The sequence below is a fragment of the Rhinoderma darwinii genome, chromosome 3, assembly GCF_050947455.1.
Source record: "Rhinoderma darwinii isolate aRhiDar2 chromosome 3, aRhiDar2.hap1, whole genome shotgun sequence".
NCBI lineage: Eukaryota > Metazoa > Chordata > Amphibia > Anura > Rhinodermatidae > Rhinoderma > Rhinoderma darwinii.
Window position 1 is genome coordinate 13,470,946 of NC_134689.1, and position 11,462 is coordinate 13,482,407.

Genomic DNA, 11,462 nt, shown 5'->3' on the forward strand with positions numbered 1-11,462 from the left:
ACACAAAAATGTGAACAGCACATTCCAACAAAATGAAACAAAACGTGTATACAGGTGCAAGAACACCTGTGACTGCAAACGCAAATGCTGTCGCCATTTTCTTGTATGCTGTATAAATTTGCAGTCACAGGCACATATATACCCAGTACAGATAATGTCATAGATTTCATGTGCAGCCCTATGTAACACCACAGATAACACACAGTAATAACTCTCTGAATAGATAATGCAGTAAATGTTACCTGCAGTCCTATGTAACACCACATATAACACAGTGATAACTCTCTGAATACAGATAATGTAGTAGATGTTACCTGCAGTCCTATGTAACACCGTTTATAACACAGTGATAACTATACCCACAGACATATATAAACACACACACACACACACACACACACACACACACACACACACACACACACACACACACACACACACACACACAGAGTCATATAAGGGCAGCAGAGTATATATGGGGCAGCAGAGTATATAAGGGGCAGCAGGGTATATATGGGGCAGCAGAGTATATAAACGGCAGCAAGGTTTATAAGGGGCAGCAGAGTATATATGGGGCAGCAGAGTATATAAGGGGCAGCAAGGTTTATAAGGGGCAGCAGGGTATATATGGGGCAGCAGGGTATATAAGGGGCAGCAGGGTATATAGGGGGCAGCAGGATATATAAGGGGCAGCAGGATATATAGGGGCAGCAGGACATATAGGGGCAGCAGGGTATATAAGAGGCAGCACAGATATCTTTGCTTTATCTGTTCTAATTTAATACTGAACACACACAAAGAAACATAAACACATGCAGAGACAAACACACACACACACACACACACACACACACACACACACATAGACACACTGTATACACACAGACACATACTGTACACACACACACACACACACACACACACACAGAAACACATACTGTATACACACACAGAGACGCATACTGTATACACACACACAGACACATACTGTACACACACAGAGACACACACACACACACACACACACACAAACAAACACACACACACACACTGTATACACACGGAGACACATACTGTACAAAAACACACACACACACACACAGAAATACACAAAGACACACAGACACTCACCATCTCTCCATGCTGACAGGATCACAGGCTTCGTGCAGGACGGGCTGTGGGCGGCGCTTCCTCCCCTGCTCCTCGGCTCTTATTTACTCTGTGTGTGTAACTAACAACAGAGCACAGAGTAGAGGCAGAGCCAGGTGGCGCCCCCTACATGCTTGGAGGGGACAGCGTCCTGTGCGCTCGCACAGCTCGCACACCCCTAAGGCCGGCCCTGGATAGGAGATACATAGATTAGAGAGATAGATACATAGATAGATAGATTAGAGAGATAGATAGATAGATAGATAGATAGATAGATAGATAGATAGATAGATAGATAGATAGATAGATAGATAGATAGACAGACAGACAGACAGACAGACAGACAGATAGATAGATAGATAGATAGATAGATAGATAGATAGATAGATAGATAGATAGATAGATAGATAGATAGATAGATAGATAGATAGATAGATAGATAGATAGATAGATAGATAGATAGATAGATATGAGATAGATAGATATGAGATAGATAGATATGAGATAGATAGATAGATAGATAGATAGATAGATAGATAGATAGATAGATAGATAGATAGATAGATAGATAGATAGATAGATAGATAGATAGATAGATTTCCTTTAGTTTATATATATATATTGTTTACATGGCCCGGATCTGTTGACATGAATTGGAAGACGTTGTCACAGGTATAATGACAGATTTTGTAATTCTTCTTTACACCAAATCAGTTCTATCCACAATTAAATATCATAAGTGATGAGCCGCGGACTCAAGTGAGAAACAATTTACTGCAGAATATCTTCCTGAGAGCCGCGATTGCTCCTCTTATCTCAAAATGTGATTTTTAATAACGCACAAAGCTCTGTTTTTTTAATCAAAATGACATTTAACAATGAAATTACACACAACTTTGCCCGATTCCTATGTAATTATTAAGAGGAGTTAGCGTAGCGCGTGAGTGCCAGGCCTCGCCAGGCAACAGTAGAGCGGAAGACAGAAGAAAATTAACCGTCTCAATCTCATGTAGAGGAACACGACAAGAGGCGGAACACCCTGCTAGGAAAAATGTCTTATAGAACAACACGAAGGTGAGAGGGGATTCACTCTTCAAAAAGAATTACCCAAATATTTGACAATCCCTTTTTGTTAGAAGGGTCACCCCACGATTACCTGGCCCCCACTTAGATCAGCTGTAACCTGACAGCAACTGTTTAATTTCCCTGCAGCGCCACCACAGGGCATATGAAGTATTAAACCATTTCCATTGAAATCAATGGGATGTCCAGGTGATGCTTGGAAGTTATGGGTCCTCCAAGGCAAGAGACACCCTTGTAGCCGCTCTCTGATTTGACTAATAGATGAGGTTCCTGAGTGCTGGACCCCTGTCTATTAACCCAAAATTCCCTAATAGGGTGTTTTTTCAAAAAATAGTTTTCTTTGGGGCCCTCCAGGGGTCATACAATTTCTTCCGTAACAGTGCCGTTCAGAGGACTACCTGCATGATCGCATGATTGAAGATTGTGCAAGAAAAGGCAATTAAAGTGACACTACCGCTTTAGCTTTTTGTAGGGCAACTGATTGATATTAATGATCAAACTACAGCTGCAGTCCACAGTAACACATTGAGTTGCATGCAATCTTGTGGACTGCAGCTGTTTCTCAATAGTTAATATCAATCAGTAGCGCTACAAAAAGTCTCTGTGTAGCCCGGGCCTTAGTGTGTTTTAAAAATATGAAAATATTATTTACAGGTTATTTGTTAAAAGAGATTTTGCACCTGTGTCCCCATGACAACACTTCCTTCCTTGCAGCTCAGGATGAGCCTTATATCAACAAATCACATTTTTTTCTTTATTTCCTTACCTGTGATAGCTGGATTCTGATGGGTTTCCTTGAGGCCCATTGTCACACTGATCTCCCAAAAAACGGAGGCAAGCAGTTTTATCATGGGGACATAGGGAGAGTACCTCTACTCATGGGCGGGATAGAAATAAATCAGCAGAACTCACATAAAGAGTAAAACATTTAGTTAAAACACAATAAAGGCATTTTAATAAAGATCTGGTGGTTTAAAGGGTACGTACACTTTTTATTTATCATCATTCCGTTCTGTGTACACAGCTCCTATGCTGACCTATGTGTCTCCCTGGTCACAGACAATAAACAAACCCTGTGTAGTTCGATCCTTCGGTCATGTGTTTCTCTCTCTCACCTGCCTCCTCTTTTTGCTCTTCGTGCTTTTTGGAAACAAAGGCTCAAAATTCCTTCTGAACAGTGTCCAGCTGATCTATCAGGTGCCGTAAATGCCGGATTAAAGAAATTTCAGTGTGTAATGAAGAATGTTGGTACTTTCCAACATACTTATTGTTTAAATATCTCATCATTTCCATTATTTCTGCTTGCTGTCAGTGAATGGAAACATTCTTGCTTTACAGGTTTTTTTTTTAACCCCGGAAAACCAAGATTTAGTTTGCAGCCCTAGTATATCCAGGAGGTGTTGGTCCCTGCTGGACTCTGTGCCCCGTGTTCTGGGTTTTAGTATGTGTGGGGGGGCTCCAACTAGCTAAGCCGATTTCAATAGGGTACTTAGATACAAGCAAGGCATGGAAGCTGGTTGGCACCCACCCTAGCACCCAGCACACGGGACACATTGCCCACCCACTCCTCTCGGCTACGCCTTTGCTTGTTGAACTGTCACAGCTCTATCTTTTCTAATGATCGCTGTCAGTTCGACGGGATCAGGTCAGGTTTTCAACCTCTGGATATAAACAAGAATATCTCCATTCACTGACAGCAAACAGAGATCCTGCAAATGGTAAATTCAAAGGGTATTAGAAAGTTGCAGAACTTTTTCATATACAGTGATCACAGCTTTTGACACATATTTTCAACAATTCATTTTCAAGATTTTTAGGTTTACGCCTCTAATCGCCTAATGGTTATTTTGGAAAGTTTCCTAACTTCACGTTACAAATCAATTTCCAATGCAATCAGTGAAAGTGATGGGTTCTCTTTAAATATGAAAGGTAACCCCATCCCCTTCCTACTGAGCGGGATTCTGGTATTATAGTCATTGGAACCACTGGCCCCCATCCGGCATCCAATCTTCTCCGCACCGCCCTGCGCTCCCTCCCTGCCGGCCCTGCCCCAGGAAACTGTCTCTTCTATTTTTCACACCAGCGTTGATTATATTCTTATAAAAGCTGCCAGTTCCAGCAAGTCAGAGTCATCCGTCACACACAGTAAATTCTACTTTTGAGCTTGAATGTTCCTGTAAATAGAAAAACATTTTGGTTCTGTCCTATAACACCCTGACACATGTCTGCCGCTGACCTGACACTTTACTGACTCCCTGCGAGGGCCACTCATGAAATAAACATGATGTATTTTTAGCCTCTGCAATTGTGTTCACATCAGCAGCTCCACGGCTAATACAGAACATTCCTACATAGATATCGGGGGGACGTCCATACACTATATATATGGGGAAAAGTATCCCCCCCCCCTCTTATTCCTTGAATTCAGGAATTCCTTTAGTCCCATTCCCACAGGTGTATAACATCCAGCACCTCGCCCTGCAGTCGCCTTTACAGACATCAGTGATAGAACGGGTCGTAATAACGAGATCACTGAATTCCAGCGCGGTCCTGTAATAGGACGTCACCGCTGTAACAAGTCAGTTCTGGATATTTCTTCCCTCCTAGATATTCCACCATCACCTGTGAGTGATATTATTGTAAAGTGGAAGAAACCGCTGCAACTCAGCCACGAAGTGCAGACCACGTAACGTTACAGAGCGGGGGCACCGAGTGCTGAGGAGCAAGTGCAGAAAAGTCGCCAATGATCTGCTGACTCCATAACTGCAGAGTACAGACCTCCTCTGGTATTAACATCCATACACAAAAACTGCCCGGGAGCTTCATGGCATGGGGGCCGAGTAGCTGCATGCCAGCCTTACATCACCAGGCACAATGCCAAGCGTCGGATGGAGGGGTGTAAAGCCGCCGCCACTGGACTCTGGAGCAGGGGAAACGTGTTCTGTGGAGTGACGCTTCTCTATCTGGCGTCTGATGGATGAGTCTGGGTTTGGTGAATGCCAGGAGAACGTTACCCACCTGACTGCATTGTGCCCACTGTAAAGTTTGGTGGGGGAGGGTAATGCTATGGGGGTATTTTTCAGGGGTCGGCCTCTTAGTTCCAGCGAAGTGAAATCTTAATTCTTCAGCATAACAAGACATTCTAGACAATTGTAGCTTCCAACTTTGTGGAAACCATTTGGGGTTTGTCCCTTTTCCGTTCCAACATGACAGCGCCCCAGTGCACAAGGTCCATAAAGACATGGCTGGTTGGTTGGTTGATTGGTTGGTTGGTTGGGGGAGTTTGGGGGGGAAGAACTTGACAGGCCACACAGAGACCTGAGATTACGAGCCCGGCCCCCTCCCCCAACATCAGTGTCTGACCTCACAAATGCTCTTCTGGATGAATGGGCAAAAATTCCCACAGACACCCCAAAATCTTGTAGAAATCCTTCCCAGGAGAGTGGAAGATGTTTTACGGGGGACCAACTCTATTTTAATGCCTATGGATTTTGAATGGGACGTCATAAAAGCTCCTGTAGGTGGAATGTGGAGGTGTCCCAATACTTTTGTCCATATATTGTAGATAGATAAGTAGCTAAATATGAGATAGATATATAGACACCCCACAATTTCCCAGGAATGCCCCTTTAAATGCAAATTAGTCCAAGCCCCTCCCCTTTGTGGTACATTGTCACAAACCGCAGCTGTGTGAGCGGAGCAATGGTAAATTTTCAGCCTTTGAATATAAAGCTGAACTCCTTTTCATCAGTGATTAAGCTTTATTTACATGGGACTGCACAACACCCTGAGGCACGGCTCTACAAGAAACTTAGAACAAACAGCAGTGAAGACGCGGAATCTTCCACATAATCTCATTTATCAAACACGACGTTCACCAGGGAATTACCAGAGGCTCATTAGTATCAGGAGTAGGTGATTGTGATCGTGTGATACGTTTCTGTCACGGATCGGGCTGGACTCATGCCACACACTTGTAGAGTGACGGGACGCAGGACCGGATGGGAAACGTTCAGGTTTTTTTTTCCTGGAAAATAGCAGCTGTGCCGTACAGATATAAATAGCATGTAAGACAATGCTGACTCCGTATCTGCGGGAGGAGATTCCTTGAATTGTCATTATGATGTCATGAAGAAAAATTAGGAAATTACTCAGAGATCTTAAAGGGAACCCGTGACCATTTTTTTTAAAGGGGCATCCTAACCAAATTTAGAGAGTTTTTTTCCTGCAGGACAACCCCTGTCCATAGGCCTTATTAGGCCATATAGACGCCATAGAGAGAGTCCTCTGCTCCAAATCCCCCTTTTCTAACCAAAGCCATGAGCTAATGGAAAGAGCGTCTCCAGCACTGGAGGACTCAACGAGACCATGTGTCACATGATCACCCATCAATTTGAATGCTTGCCATGTATCAGGGGTGATGAAATTAAATAACTCACTCTACAATAGAAATAGGAGATTCACTATATGGCCAAAAGTATGTGGACACCCCTCCTAATTACTGAATTTAGGGGTTTCAGCCCCGTCCATTGCAAACAGGTGCATAAAATCAAGCACACAGTCATGCAATCTCCATAGACAAACAGTGCTAGTCGTAATCCAATAGATATGTCTGATTAAAAAAAACGCAGTGCAGTTGAGGCAGATTAGAATGATGTACGATTTGGGTGGTCATGGGCATTGGGCGTCTCCCGAACTACCCATATTATAACTTAATCTAATTCTGTACTTCTGAAACAGTGGAAACGTGATCTTTGGAGCGATAAACCACATCTTACCTGGCAGTCTAAGGGTTAGTTCACACTGAGTTGTTTGTCGCTGATTTTGACGTGGAAACCGCGTCGGAATTAGCTCCAAAAGATGGCCGAAATCGCCCCCCATTGATCTCAATGGGAGGTAGAGGCATTTTTACCTGGGCGGGTTTTTGGCGCTTATGGAAAAGAAAAGCGGCATGTCCTTTCTTTTCGCGGTTCCCGCCTTTGACCTCGTATTGAAATCAATGGAAGGCAGAAAAAACCTGCGGCGCTCGTTTCTGATCGATTTTCGTGGCATATTTGTGCAAATGTGTGCAGGCAATTCCAAATCTGCCTCAAAATTCCTGAAGGAATTCTGAGGAAGATTTTTTCTGCCTGCAAAAAACGCTGTGTGAACAAGGCCTAATAGAGGAATGTAGGGTGGGGGCGGATGCCAGGAGAACGCTACCTACTGGAATGCATTGTGCCTACTGTAACATTTGGTGGAGGAGGGGTAATGGTCTTGGGCAATTTTTCACGGTTATTTCCAGTAAAGAGAAATCTTAATGCTTCAGCAGACCAAGACATATTGGACAATTGTAGCTTCCAACTTTGTGGGAACAGTTTGGGGTTCGGCCTTTCCCTGTTCTAGAATGACTGCGCCCCAGTACACAAGGTCCATAAAGGCATTAAGGGAATTTATTAAGACTGGCTAACTTACGCAAATTTTCTGGCATAAGTTATAGTGAATTTATCAGGCCTCGGTTAACCTCTACCTATCCCGCTTAGCCCCGCCCACTTTTTTTTTTAAAGTGGCAGAGGCCGTGTAAAAATGAAAAAGTTGCACCATCTTGCCAGGAAACTGCCATAGAGTGCTTAATAAACTCTCTTATTGTGTGAGGAGTTTTTAACTGCGCCATTTTATCACAATATACTGGAACAATTCGCAGTTTTAGTCTATGTAGACATTTTATAATTTGCTAGGAAACTAAAACGACCACTAGCGCAGTTCAGCCATAACCGCATAATCACCCCAGTGACCTCAATGGGCAGTTTTATTTGCTGTCATTTGAGACCTGCGGGGGAAATTTTCTCTTATCTGTAGTCTTATGATCTGTAAAAATACTGCAGCAAGCATCCGAGACCCCGCAGTTATAGCCCGATTCTTTCACAGCTTTATAAAGGTTAATAATGATGCATCGGAAACTTCCGCCTATCTATGTCATAGTAAATGTAGCATTCCTATATACAGATTTGTGGAACATTCCTAAAACAAACCCCTAAAGATCTTGTTAAATTTAACAAAGAATACAATGACCCTTCAGCAGTATTTTACAGTTTACATACATCCTTATCTGTCACTTCGCACAGTGTATTAAAAAATCTGCAAGTTCTTGAGCTCAAGCTCCTCGACACCTCCTGCTTGTTCATTGTTATTATAGAGCATGCTCTGCTGATTTGCATTATGTGAAGAATAGTCATTACCAAAGGAGCCGTACAGTAATCTGAAAAAAACAACTGTCCCATTGGCTTATAGCTCAGCTAACATGTTAGGGGTGTGTCTGTCAACAGAGTGCTGACTGATTTTAGAAGAAACCAGCAAAGATGTAAATGTTGCTGTGCACCATAAAACATTTTGTAACTCAGGATCAATGCAAGATTAGTAAAAGATTGTGTTTATTAAGTTTCCATTTTTTTAAAGTAGATAGATACATATTAGATAGATAGACAGACAGACAGACAGACAGACAGACAGACAGACAGACAGACAGACAGATAGATAGATAGATAGATAGATAGATAGATAGATAGATAGATAGATAGATAGATAGATAGATAGATAGATAGATAGATAGATAGATATGGGATAGATAGATAGATAGATAGATAGATAGATAGATAGATAGATAGATAGATAGATAGATAGATAGATAGATAGATAGATAGATAGATAGATAGATAGATGATAGATAGATAGGTAGATAGATAGATAGAGAGAGAGAGAGAGAGAGGGGGATGGATGGATGGATGGATAGATAGATAGATAGATAGATGGATGGATGGATGGATGAATAGATGGATAGATAGATAGATAGATAGATAGATAGATAGATAGATAGATAGATAGATAGATAGATAGATAGATGGATGGATGGATGGATGGATGGATAGATAGATAGATAGATAGGTAGGTAGAGAGAGAGAGAGAGAGAGATAGATGGATGGATGGATAGACAGATAGATAGATAGATATGAGATAGATAGATAGATAGATAGATAGATAGATAGATAGATAGATAGATAGATAGATAGATAGATAGATAGATAGATAGATAAAACTGAGGCAGATATATTGACTAGATAGATAACAAATAAAATGTAAAATGATGATTAATAGTGAACCTACACTGAGATAGGGGTGCGTGCTGTCAAGCTGCGTTTCTTCTCTTTATCTGACCAATTAATACAGATTAGTTGCTATGGTACTGCATAACAGAGTTGTCAGGCAACATATCCCTAGCAACCAGTCTGTCTCAAATTCCTCAGATTTTTGACTCAAGGCTGAATGATTTATGTAAAGAACCCTCCTTGTTGCTAACTCTTGACAATTGCCTGCACAATAGTATACAGTATATTCACACATTAGATTTCCCATATACTCTCAGTCTCCTGTGATGAATTTTATGTTCCCCAGTAGTTTTCTTCTTGTGCTGTTTGTAGCCCTTTGATAAGTTTTTTGCTTCTCGAGATACAATCGTTTCAGTGCTGGTTTAGCAACGCAAAACCAATCTGCGGAGACATCCGACAAACGTCTTACAGCTGTCAGCCCGGTGTTTTGCACGAGTCAAGGAGTGCTTACTGGCTGGTGACTCGGACTTAGTGATTCTTGCCAACATCCACGTGCCAGAGGACATGTTTCTGAATGCCAATTTGAATACACAGGGAAAAAAGCCATTTGAAGCAGAATTCACATGATTAGACACGACTACTAGATTAATGGACAGAGCAAATCCACAGTCTAAGTAAAAGGGTTTCAGGAAATTAGTAAAAATAGCGCCACTCTTGGTTGGTACAGCGCCAGGCTGTGCCTGGTATTTTTCCCTATATTATTCGACAAACTTTAAGATATTGGTTCCATTTTGTTGCTATATGAAAGACTATTATGTGCCACACAAAAAAGTCAAAAAACTTTTAGTTGGACTGTTAAATAAGAAAACAAATATTCATGCATCAATATGTCTAAACAAATCAGGTTTTTAGAAAATCCCCCCCCCCCCCCTGTAAATTACTGCATTGTGTTGTTTATGCTATAATGGGGCGCCATCTTAAAGTGTTCATCTAATTTTGTGATGTACAGACTGTGCTATCCAACAGAATTCGGGAACTCTTCATCATACAAGCAGTAGTCTTATTCACGACAATAAGTGGCTAGGAGTAATGAGTGGCTAGATATGATGGGTGCCTTGGTATAATGGTTGACTTTGTTTGATTGGTGGCTGAGCACAATGCGTGGTTAGACCTGATAAGTGGCTATGCATGATAACTGGCTAGGCATGATGACTGATGATGGGTGGCTTGGTATTCGGTGGCTTTGTATGATTGGTGGCTAGGCAGGATGGGTGGCTAGACCTGATAAGTGGCTAGATATGATGGGTGGCTAGACATGATTGGTGGCTTGGTAAATTGGGTGGCTTTGTATGATTAGTGGCTGGGCACGATGGATAGATAGACCTGATAAGTGGCTATGCATGATGACTGGCTAGGTATTGGGTGGCTTTGTATGAGTGGTGGCTAGGCAAGAAGGGTGGCTATACCTGATAAGTGGCTAGGCATAATGACTGGCTAGACATGACGGGTGGCTTTGTATGATTGGTGGCCAGGCACGATGGATAGATAGACCTGATAAGTGGCTATGCATTGATGACAGGCTAGACATGATGGGTTGCTTGGTTTGATTGGTGGTTGTACATGATGCGTGGCTAGACCTGATGGGTGGCTAGGCATGATGGATGGTAATGAGGTCCGTCAGATAAGTAAAAATTTAGAGCCCTCCAACCTGAGCACTTGCACCATCTTCCTCCATGTTACATATGCGTTGGCCGACACCAATCCCGCAGTTCCTGAGAATAGCTGCACATTTCTGCTTACCTAAAACGAGAAGATACAGCCTTACACCAATTGGCGCTTCACTTAGTGCCTCGAATGGGCAGAGCTCAGGGGGGCATCGCTGTAGTTTCTTGGGAATAAACCCATAAGAATTGTCCCTAGTAGCAAGTGATTGGCTACAAATCAGCTTTAAATGATGTTTGTCTTCCGCTGGCACTTCGAGGCACATTATTGTGTCAGAACGTTGGCCTACCATAGTATCCTGGTACTCAGTCCGACCCTGATGCCATTATTGAGATTATTGTCTAGTATGGAGCCCGCTGATAAAGCTGGATGAAAATTCACTTGAATTTTCCTGCAGTCATCGCAATATTTTAAAAAAAATAATTC